The 12,015-nt window shown below is 42.8% G+C and overlaps 1 long non-coding RNA gene across 1 annotated transcript in view; it reads right to left on the bottom strand.

The window, feature by feature from the left end:
* Nucleotides 1-4,408: 4,408 nt before the first annotated feature.
* The window catches only part of LOC141145960 (uncharacterized), a 424,232-nt gene continuing 416,625 nt past the window's right edge, over nt 4,409-12,015 (bottom strand). The window contains exon 2 of the long non-coding RNA XR_012244708.1: nt 4,409-4,921. This is a non-coding gene — a long non-coding RNA (uncharacterized lncRNA). The remainder of the gene's footprint in view (nt 4,922-12,015) is intronic.

Here is a 12,015-nt window from a genome sequence, read left to right on the forward strand (position 1 = left end):
GTCCCCCCTAAGGGTGTGTCCCTGAGTGTGTCCATCAGGGTGGGTCCCTGAGCTCCTCCTGAGCTCTCCCCCTGAGCTCCCCCTAAGCTTCCTTCTCCCTTCTCTTCCATGGCCTCTTACTTGCCTCTAAATACCATTTCAGATAATGAGACCATAAAAATTATAATGGCTCTGCCCAAAAGGATGTGGCTTCTTTTCTATTGGTTAATGATAAACTTAATCATTTACCTTTCCTGGAAAGGTAGTGAGTTCAAATAATACCACCTTTAACCACCAGGTGTCTCACATGTGTTTTGAGTTTCTATATAGAATAGTGTTGGGGGCGTGTCCGGACATCCAGCAAGGAGGACGTATGGATGCTGAGCTCCACACATTCAGCTGAAAATCCACAGCCATCCTTGCCTAATTCAGCCTGGAGAAACCTCAGCTCTCTAGGATTATCATCCAGACACCCCCAACTGTCGTTTTGGCCGACTATTACCAGAATCTGACCGGCCCCACCAGATCCTATTAGGCCTGTAGCTAGGCCCACACCGCAGAGACCTATCGCCATCTTGGTATCGGCGGATCGCTCGGATCCTTCTACTCTCCTCTCCCGTGAGCCCGGGAGCCACTGACCTACAGCTAATATAATAGCTGCCGCTACACCAGAGAGCGCCGGGCGGCCATCTAGAGGAGGATTGAAGCCCTGGGACACCCAGATCTAAGCTCCGGCTTCCGCGGCCTGACGCCATCTTGCGGCCTGCTGCTCCGGCCCTTCACAGCTCACATCCATCTGACGCAGTGAGTAGCAGGCCTTCTGGCCACTTAAATGTCCCCCTGAAGGTGACTGCGCAGTGGTGGGGTTCAGTTCCCTGATCCGGTCGGAGGAACTTAAGACATTTACAGAGCGGTGTTTGCTAGGTCAGCCGCCTGCCCTGGGAAAGTCCGCGGCTTCGGCCTACCCTCGGTAGTCGGCGGCCATCTTGCTGCTCCCAGTACACCCCATCTCTCTGGGCCTAGTGTATTTACTCCTCTATAATAAGATCTGGCACAAATATCAACCCGACAACTGCAACTACAGGGGTCACTACTGCTACACTCATTGAAGAAATAGTGGCTAATATGAAGATTATTATTTAGTTGAGGAAGAAAAAAAGGAAAAAAGAAAAAACATTTTTTTTTTTTTATTATAGACTTTTTTTTTTTTCTCATTTTAACATTAGAAAAAAGGGGCGTGGCTTGGCGCGCAATGTGTAAGACCACACCGTGACTGAATTCCGGGATGCTGTGAGGCCCGGGTCCCAATTACCGCCGCTCTGAAAACGATTATGTCCGCTCGGCTAAGGAGGGCGACACACGGACACGCTCTCCCCTCTCTGATTACCCCTAAAAAGAAAACCTCCCCAGGAAACCTCAGCAAGTTTAGATACAGCGGAGGTGGGAAATCTACCAAGATGGCGCTGACACACAGACACAGCATGGAGGAAGACATAGAAGATGACGAGGTGTCCCTGCCAGCATCTGAAGACTCTGCAGGTAATTTTGATAAAGACAAACCTCTGACCTACGCTACCATGACCGACATAGCTGCAGATATCAAAAGATCGTTTACCTCAGCTATAACAGACATTAAAACGGAGCTATTGAAACTTTCTGAACAAATGGCTGTATCTGAGCGCGCTGGGAGGAGGAGAGATAAAGCACTGTCCAGATTAGACGACATTACCAATGCACATAACCAACATCTAATCGACATGAACAGACACTTAGAAGATTTAGACAACCGAGGAAGAAGGCACAACATAAGAGTACGTGGAATTCCAGAAAATGTTAATCCAGACCAAATCAAGCCTGCACTGACCTCCATATTCAACGGCCTTTTAAATAGGCCTGAACACTCTCCCATAGATTTTGATAGAGCCCACAGAGCTCTCAGACCTAGAGCTCCAGATGATAATCCTCCCAGGGACATCATATGTTGCCTTCCCAATTTCAGTTTAAAGGAAGAAGTATTACAAAAAGCAAGGTCCAATGACCAGATCTTGTTTAATGATAACACAATACAACTATTTCAAGACCTATCACCCATAACACTGAAAAACAGAAGGGCACTGAAACCCCTCCTAGAGGTTCTATAAGAAAGGAACATAAACTATAGATGGAAATTCCCTTTTGCTCTCCAAGTTTCATACATGGGCAAACAATACACACTCATAACCCCCAATGAACTGAACAGATTTTGTGAAAACCTTCAAATTACGCCAGTAGCATTGCCTGACTGGTACTCGGAATTTTTGCTTCCTCCTGAAATTACCAACCCTCCAGCCTTCGGCGGATCAGATATGTTCCATACACCCTCCCAGCAGGGAAAAAAACGCAGAAACGCCAACAGAAACAGTTATGACTCTCCTTCTTCCTCCAAAAGCGCCAAAAGTCAAAGATTAAAATAAACCTGATTTACCGAACACTCACAATCCAACCATTGCGACATTTACCTGGATTATACATAAGACAGACTATTGATCTTCCGCTCATCCCCTTTCACCACATTTACCAATTTTTGGTCCCTATTCTATCCCTTGGAGAAGAGAAAGAGGGAAGGAAGGGAAAGGAGAAATTTCTTTTTTTTCTTTTTCTTATTTTTTCAATACCTCTGCCTCAAATCCTCACTAATATGCTGACCAAAGCCGAAAGCACTAAAACTGCTGCAGACTTCCTTCTCTGAACATCCACTAGAGGGCAATCCTACACAACAGTTAACATCCTACTCTAACTTCTAAAGATCCCTCCCTGGGAATACACAAAGCTCAATACCTACTGGAAATATCCCCTACTACCGGCACTTATTAAAAAACGCAGGTCTACATAGATGAAGAGGGATTCAAGGGATAAGAGACACATATTGTATATACCCATCATGTGAGATCTTATACATGCAGATCTGGAAGCAGATTCTAGCATTGAATCCCTCCCACAACCGCTTCCACTGAAGAATACATCCCATATGGGAATTTACCTGGATGACAACCAGACTCTCAATATTAATCCACACTTAATAACTTTTCTTTCACAGAAGCTATAAATGCCTACAAAAAATAAATTCTTAAAACCAAGAAACTGTTACCGACTGAACAGGCTTCTTCAGTCGGGTTTAACTCTGTATCCAGAAACAAGGGTGAAATACACTCAACATTTACCATGAGACTATGAACCATAGCTAGAAGTTTAAGTATTCGGCCCACTTGTGACATCTCTAGCCATACAGTGAATACACAGATATACGGCTGATGCTTGCCAATTTGCAACACCCTACCCTTTCACTGTAGGAACTTCAAATACCACCAGACTGAAAGGACTTCGGATAATATGAGACCTCGCATGCCTGGACTTACCCTTTCTTAAGCGTTAGAGAGGAAGCTTCCAAGTGAATCTGCTTACAGATCCTTCATTTTCCACCAGGTCGCAGAATCAGACATAACTCCATATAGCTTGTTTGAACTTGAACCATAGAATACTAATACAAAAGTTCTAAGCTTTATACAGTACTTTTTGAGTTTCTGATCCTGAGACATACTTAAACATAAGAATAGATTAGATCATCCAACTCACTTCAAGTTATTAGATTATACTAGACTAGAACAGAGAATACCTTGCTAAACTCGGGGTTAAGGTATCACGATGTTAACTGTTAGTTGGTTTGAAAGGTTTTGATTTCTCTCTTTTTATTCTTTTCTTTTTCAAATGTTTTACATGTTAACCGCCTTTTCCATCCTATGCAGAACATCACTAAATGTATGTAACAGACGGGATGAACGGCATGTTTTTTCCATATTTACAGGTATCTGTCTTATATTCTCTTCTTTAACATTTAAGCAGGTTGTCGCCCTTAGTGGCTGACCGGTTTGCGGTCGGCGATATTTCTACATGATAATAAGCGGCCTAAAACTCACCTCTCACACTATCTTTTTAACATACCCGGGTCTTGCAGTGTCCTGCGAGACAGACCCAGTTACCAAACTCACAAACATAACAAACAATGTATAACGACACTAACGCGCCTCCCACTTTCCCCCCAGAGTACATAGTAGTACCTATTATATCTAGGTCACTAACTAGCTCCTCACTCTCTAGGTGAGATTAGAGCACACACTCAACCACCCCTTTTTCAACCCACCCCAACTTATCCTACCTCCCTTGTCCCCCCTTTTCTCCCCTGGAGTACACCAAAAGAGACCAGAACATCTCATATAATAATAACTATTAGACAAAAACCACTAGACTCAACATATACACCTAAATTTCCTAACAACTTACATTATGGCATATAAATTCTTGGGAAAAGCACTGATATGACTGATTTCTGATTGGGACTCTAAAACTAAGTTAATACTGCAGCTGCAGGAACAGATTCACAGGACTCAATCACTGTGTTTAAAATGTCCGTTCAGAGAAAAATGTATTATTACATGTTATTTTATACATAGATAAGAAAGGGGTGGTGTGAGATGTTATTAAAAACTAAAAAATAGCAATATGTTATTAAAAGCTAACAAATAGAAATATATTATTAAAAACTAGCGAATAGAACAATTGCAAAAGTAAAGCCTTGAAAAGGGAGGGGGGAGTAGAGAGCGTTTAGTAGGAGAAGTGTCTGTGTGTTAGGTGAAGGTTACAGAACACATTTCAACAGTGAGAACAAAATGGATTCTCTTGTGCTTAAATGAACAGTACAATGAATGTCCATGTCATTTCCCCCCTTTTGTTTATTTGACACCATTCTTCTCCGCGTTACGTTCAGCCGATTGCTGGTAACTCCTGTTACATTGGCGCAGAGAGACGGCTTCCTGTTCAGCTCTCTCCTAGCTTTCTCACAATAATGGGTTCATCAGGGCTGGTGGTACATTTGTTGATACAGCGGGTAGTCACACAGAGGCATAGCCTGATGAGGAAGTAAATAACAAACATGAGAAATAGGAACATCACAATGTAAGCGCCTAGTTTCTGTAACCATGTTGCTATGCCATATAAAAAAATCACCAAAACCTCCTAAACCCTGAAAGGGGTTCCATCCATCTTTAGCAATATCTCTGGCCTTATTCTGTAGTTCTCTTATCTTAGCAAGATGCCCTTTAATAATGTCCTCATTATAAGAAATGTATATACAACAGTCAGTGCGAAATATCTTACACATCCCACCTTGAGCTGCAGTGAGATGATTTAGCGTTAATCTGTGCTCTAATACTACTTTTTTAAGCTGAGCCACTTCTTCATTTAATAAACCTATATCAGTGGTAGTAAGGTTAATAATCTCATCTACAATTCTAGTGTCATTATTTAGTCTTTTCATTGCTTCAATTCCCCATCCTGTCCAGGAAGGGAACCATGACCATGCCATGTCACCTTCAGTGAACAGCTCTCTTTTGAACACTAAAGGGTATTCTGGACTTTGATCTGGTCGCACTGTATCTTTGCGAACAGCCAAAGCAGGTACTAACTTCCCAATATAACATGTACCTGTAACATTAGTAGGAAGCCAGGCGTAAGCTTTATTTCCACATATATAATATAACCCTCTACGTATGGATGGTATGCCTGCTCCTAAAAAACTGGAAGCAATAACATGGAATCTCAGGAAACCGATATTTTCACATATTGGAAACTGTGAGCAATTTGTACTATAAAGGGTTCTATTTAGTTCTGGATCTGGGATATAATAATATTGACCATAGTTTCCTCCATAAACTGTAATTTTTGCTCCGCTGCAATCTGAATTGCCCAACTGTCTATATTTAGTGTTAAACGGGCATGTGATGTTTAAACAAATCTGTGGAGTGTTTATCTGTTTCGAAACCATCAAAGTTACTGATCTGTGCTCATTAGCTGTGGAGACTATGTATGAGCCATTTATTCTGGTCCTGTTTAGATCAGTGAAATTGAGAGGCATTGCTATCATGGGTATTGTTCCTGTTTGGGGATGTAAATGAGAACACACCCAGCAGTTACTAGCGTTGCTATGGGTTGCATACAATTTTAACATTTGGATGAAAGGGTTATTTTTCCATGTCTCAGTTCTCATAAACAACAAAAAGAAAAGAAACATCATCTTTTTTTCAAAGGATATCATCACTTCAGGATTTTCTTGCAGTGACTGGCGTGAATCCAGGTGGGCTTTCCTTCCAACTTGACAGCAGAACTGGTTGTCAAAAGCACCAAATGTGGTCCGTCAAATTTTGGTTCTAGTGGCTTTCTGACGAGTCGCTTGACCACCAGCCAGTCACCTGGTTGGATTCTGTGAATACCTGAAACAGAATCTGGGTCGGGGATAGATTTATAAACACCTTCATGTATTTTATTCAATGCTCTTTGCAAAATCTGAACATATTCTAACAGATTAGAGTGAGAAGCCTGCAACTGTTGGGGAAAATATAGCCCTGTTTTGGGTGACCCTCCAAATAAAATCTCATAGGGGGACAGCCCATGTGGTTGTTTAGGGGTAGTTCGTACAGAATATAGGGCTAATGGCAAAGCTTCCACCCATCCTTTTCCTGTATCTGCTTTAATTTTTGCACATCTGTTTTTCAAAATTCCATTAAGTCTCTCAACTTTACCACTACTTTGTGGATGATAAGGTGTATGGAAAGCTTGCTGTATGTGAAGTGCTTCCATTACCTCTTTCATTACTTCCCCAGTAAAATGGGTTCCTCTGTCACTCTCAATAGTTTCAGGAACTCCATATCTACAAACTATTTCATTCAAAATTTTCTTTGCTGTTGTTTTTGAATTTGCTTTGGCTACTGGCCAGCTCTCGGGCCAACCTGAAAACATGTCAACACACACTAAAGCAAACTCATAGGTGCCTATTCTGGGCATTTGAATGTAGTCTATTTGAATTCTTTGGAAAGGGAAATCTGGCTTTGGAGAATGCCTTTGGGGAACATGAACAGGCCTCCCTGCATTGTACAGAGCACAAGTGAGACATGAAGCACAAAACCTGGCTGCAAATGCACTAAATCCAGGTGCTATCCAATAGCAGTCAGTAAGTGCCACCATCGCGCCCTTAGAAAGATGACTGACGCCATGTGCCAGCTGTGCTAAAACTGGGTGCAAACTCCTGGGTAGACACCACCTGTTGTCAGCGCTCCACAGGCCCTGCTGATTTTGGGTAGCATTACATTTGATCCACTTATCCTTCTCTTCATCAGGGGCCTGGTTCTGCAACTGAATTAGAGTTTCTACATCCCACTGCTCTTGATGAGGGGAAACTGTCCCCGCTACCTGGGTGACCCCTACAGTGGATGTGACTCCAAATGCCATAAGGGCAGCATCCTTTGCCGCTTGGTCCGCTAAAGCATTTCCTCTGGCTGTCATGTCACTTCCCCTTGCATGCCCTTTTACCTTCAAGATGGCAACTTCTGCTGGTTTCTGAAAGGCCTCAAATAGCCGCTCTATGAGTTTTGCATGTCTCACTGGCTTCCCTGCACTAGTCAAAAAGTGCTGTGCTTTCCAGATAGGCCCAAAATCGTGGGCTATTCCAAATGCATATCTGCTGTCAGTGTAAACATTTCCCCTTTGATTCTCTAGGAGATGACATGCTTTGACTACAGCATACAACTCCGCTTCCTGTGCTGACATCTGGGGTTTCAATGCTTCCTGATGTAAAATGGTGTCTGTAGTGGTTACAGCAAACCCTGTGTGTGGCTGACCATCATCAGTGTAAAATCTGGAACCATCTACGAATAAGTGTGTGTCACAATCTGATAAGGGCTCATCTTTTGCTGGTGTGACAGAGGCCCTTTCTACCTCCATAAGAGCCATACAATCATGAGAAAAACTCTCAGGTTCTACATCAGTACCATTTGTTGCATCTTCCTCATCAATTATAGGAAGAAGAGTAGCCGGATTTAAAGTAACACATCGTTTGATTGTTAAATTCGATGGAGCAAAAAGAGCAGACTGGTACTTGTCAAATCTACTGGCAGACACATGTCTAATATTTACTTGATTCATGATTTCCTGTACTGCATGTGGCACATACAGGATCAGAGCAGAATCTAGTACAAGCTCCGTTACTTTGTCTAGCAGCAAAATGCAGGCTGCTATGGCTCGCATACAACTGGGGGAGCCTTTGATGACAGGGTCTAATGAGGCTGATACATACATCACAGGCCTCTGTTTGTCTCCATGTAGCTGGGTGAGTACACCTGCAGCAAATCCATTGACTTCATGACAGAACAACGAGAAAGTCTTAGTATAGTCAGGAAGTCCAATGGCGGGAGCTTCAGACAAAATTTTAATAAGCTCCTTCATCTGCAATTCATTGTCCCATGTGAGTTTGAAAGGGTTTCTAGTGGTAGCCTCATATAGAGGAGCCATAAGTTCTGATGCATTTGGAATCCAGTCCCTACAATATCCCACTAACCCCAGAAAGGCACGTAGTTGCCGGACATTTCTTGGCTTTTAAAAGTTTTGTAGAGTTTTAACTCGATCTGGGGTTAGGTGACGGACTCCATGTGAAATGCAGTGACCCAGGAAGATCACTTTCTCTTGGCAGTATTGTAACTTATCTTTGCTAACTTTGTTGTTACTGTTATAGAGAAACAGGAGAAGGCTTACTGTTTCTCTGCTACAAATGTCCTTTGTATCAGAACAAATAAGCAAATCGTCTATGTACTGAAGCAAAACTGTGTTTGGGTGTGAGGGGGACCATTGGTCCAATACTTGCTTTAACGCAGTATTATATTCAGAGGGGCTACTCACACAGCCTTGGGGCAATCTTGTCCATGCTAACTTTTGGGCATCATGGGTAAATGAAAAAAGGTGCCAGCAATCTGGGTGCAGGGGCATTGAAAAGAAAGCATTTGCAAGATCAATCACTGTAAAGCAGGTGCTGGAGGCAGGTATTCCACTTAGTAAAGTGCGGGGGTTGGGCACGATCGGGGTATCTGCCTCTATTATATTGTTAATGGCTCTCAAATCATGCACCATGCGATATGTCACCTGCCCACCCTTCTTGTCTGGCTTCTTTGCAATTGGGAACAGGGGTGTATTGACCTGGGACTTAATTGGTACAACAACCCCTGCTGCTTTCAGTTGAGTGATTTGATCCTTTATCCCCTCAGATTGAGCAATACTCAGTGGGTACTGTTTAATCTGTGGGAGATGGGCTCCTGGTTTAATTTTTATCATGACTGGGGTGCAATCCAGCAGACCTACATCATATTTACTGGTGGCCCATAATTCAGTGGGAATCACTTTCAATTCTGGTGGAAATGGCAGAGTGGAGTCTTGGATTAAAAATACTCCACAGGCAGAATTTAAAACTTCTCCTGATAGACTACTGACCACTTGGACTCCTGTAGGAGTGTAGTCTATGTTTGCTAAAATTTGGTTCAAAATGTCAGCTCCCAAAAGATTGGTAGGAACTGTGTCTGAAACTAACACTTTTGTGACAATTTCTGTTTGCTGTCCTAGCCTGAGTTTAAGTGGCTTGGACTCAACCAAATCAGTAGAGGTCCCGGTTAGGCCAACACCAGAGATAACATTTGTAGATAATAATCCTGGAGGTAAGTCCTCTATATTAAAAACACTTCGGCTTGCACCAGTATCAATTAAACAGGTTAATTCTGTTTCTCCTCCAGGATAGGGGAGTTCTTGTAAAAATACTTTTACTCTGGCCTCGGGACCATTGTCTCCCCTATTTAACATGATTGATACTGGCATGCCATTTTCCTATGCCTGATCCACTGCTTTTGGCAGAGAACTGGGATCAGCATGAGGGGCCTCTAAGCTCTTTCCTAGTCTACGGTCAGGAAGATGGCAGAATTTGGCTATGTGTCCTTCCCCATCACAATTGTAGCATATAATTGGTCCCCGATTGCCATGATTTCTGAAATTGCCTTTGCCTCTTCCTCTTCCTTTTCCTCTCTGCTTCCCCATGTACATTACCTTGGGTTTGCTGTCTTTTTGGTTAATCCTGTTTTCTATGGACAACAGGATAGGCAGGACGTCTCGAATAGACATATTGCCTGCCTCAGGCCTTGCTGTGAACAACTTTTCTTTCAACTGGGGTATTAAACCATCAAGAAACCTTTGTTTCACCAGTTGTGTAGATGGACTTGCAGTTTCTCCCGCCTTCTCTTCCTCTATTTTAATGCCTGCTTCCTCAGCCATATCACTTAACCGCCTCCAATTAGCCCCTGCTGCTTCCTCTTTCCCTTGCTTAGCATTCATAAATTCAGCATGTCTGGTTTGTCCATATATTTGGGGCAATCTTTCCTTCAATTTCTCACAAACCTCCTGTCCACTAACCATCTTACCTAGATTTTTGACGTCTACACCACATTCTTTAAGTATATAGCCAGACATGTTGCTTCCCACTGCTTTAATAAGAAGCTGATGAATGTCAGTAGCAGAAGCCTCATATGCTTCCTGTGCAGCACTAAGTTTGTTTGCAAACCCAATTGGATTCTTTCTAGGATCTCCCAATCCCTCTAATATGGCTCTCATATCTTGGGGACTAAAAGGTACATGCCATTTAATTTGAGACTTACTGTCAACAGCATCACCTTCAAAAACTAATTGGGTTCTGACAGGATAAACTGCAACAGATTTCTCTATGCCAGGGGCAGAAGGGCTGGCATCTCCCTTCCTTCTCTCTTCATCTTGCTGCCACAATTTGGAAATTATGGTTTGCTCTGGAAGTTCAGACTCTATCTCTCTTTCTCTGTCCAAAGCCTTAAGTTCAGAGAGATCTAGGTTTGCATATGTGCCTTTTGATTTATGCCAATCATCTGTTTCTAGGATACAAGCCAAATCCCTCTTTGTAGGTTGATATGGGGCTGTTAAACCTCTGCTCTCTACTATATTGCATAGCTCATCTTTTGTGTGTTCCATGTAATCTAATTCTTTTGCTTTTGTGCGTGGACCCCTTAAAGCCAAACTGGCAGCCACATAAGGTGGGGGGTCCTCCTCTACAGAGTCTTCTGGCCAAACGTAGTAAATTTGGGCAGTACTTTTATTAAATATCTCCGTCAAGCCAGTTTGATTTGCTACTTTAGCTTCTGTCTCCCATGTGCAAGCTATTCTCCACGTTCCTTCACTGCACAGTAGTGGGCCATAATCGTGCAGAAAAGTTTGCCATACTTTTAAATCAAAAGTCCCTTCAGATTTTAAAGGTTTAGCTGTTCCCTTTGTCCATTCTACCCATTTATCTAGGGGCTCAGTATAGGCAGAACCGTACCTTCGGTTCATATATTCTCTAGCGCTCATCTTGCTCTGGGCATTTTCTGAAGGCCTCTCTCCCTTCATTCCCTTAATTAATTTAATGCCCATAATGACTGGCCAGTCTTCTCTCTTCTCTACTTGTGCCTATACCCTCTTGCCTCTAAAACAAATAGTACAGCAAATCTGCAGATTTACAAGAATAGTCTCCACTTATCTACGTGGAAGGGGTTTATGACAATAGACAAAACACTCATTAAGAGACCCTCCTCGTCTCTTCTCTTCTCTGTGAGTTTTATCTGACCCTACCATGCGCCTCTGACCCAGGTCGCCAACAAGGAGTCAACGCAGGGAACTGCAGAGGATTTTCCCTATCCACACACAGTCCAACCCGTGAAGGGGGACACAAAGACATTCACACACACACGTTACCCAACCAGAAAGGTCCGAGAGTGGTCTGGTTTCCTTGAGAACCGACAGATAGGATACATAGGAAAAGGCAGAAATATAGCAAGCTTAAGGGCAGCTTACCTAGCCGGCATTTGAGGTCTGCGTTTCCCGATGATCCCGATCGAAGCGCGGTTCCTTCTGGAGATTCTGCCAAACTCCTGTTATGGCTCGCCAAGACTGATATGACTGATTTCTGATTGGGACTCTAAAACAAAGTTAATACTGCAGCTGCAGGAACAGATTCACAGGACTCAATCACTGTGTTTAAAATGTCCGTTCAGAGAAAAATGTATTATTACATGTTATTTTATACATAGATAAGAAAGGGGTGGTGTGAGATGTTATTAAAAACTAACAAATAGC

Source organism: Aquarana catesbeiana, linkage group LG05 (genome assembly GCF_042186555.1).
Source record: "Aquarana catesbeiana isolate 2022-GZ linkage group LG05, ASM4218655v1, whole genome shotgun sequence".
Taxonomy (NCBI): Eukaryota; Metazoa; Chordata; class Amphibia; order Anura; family Ranidae; genus Aquarana; species Aquarana catesbeiana.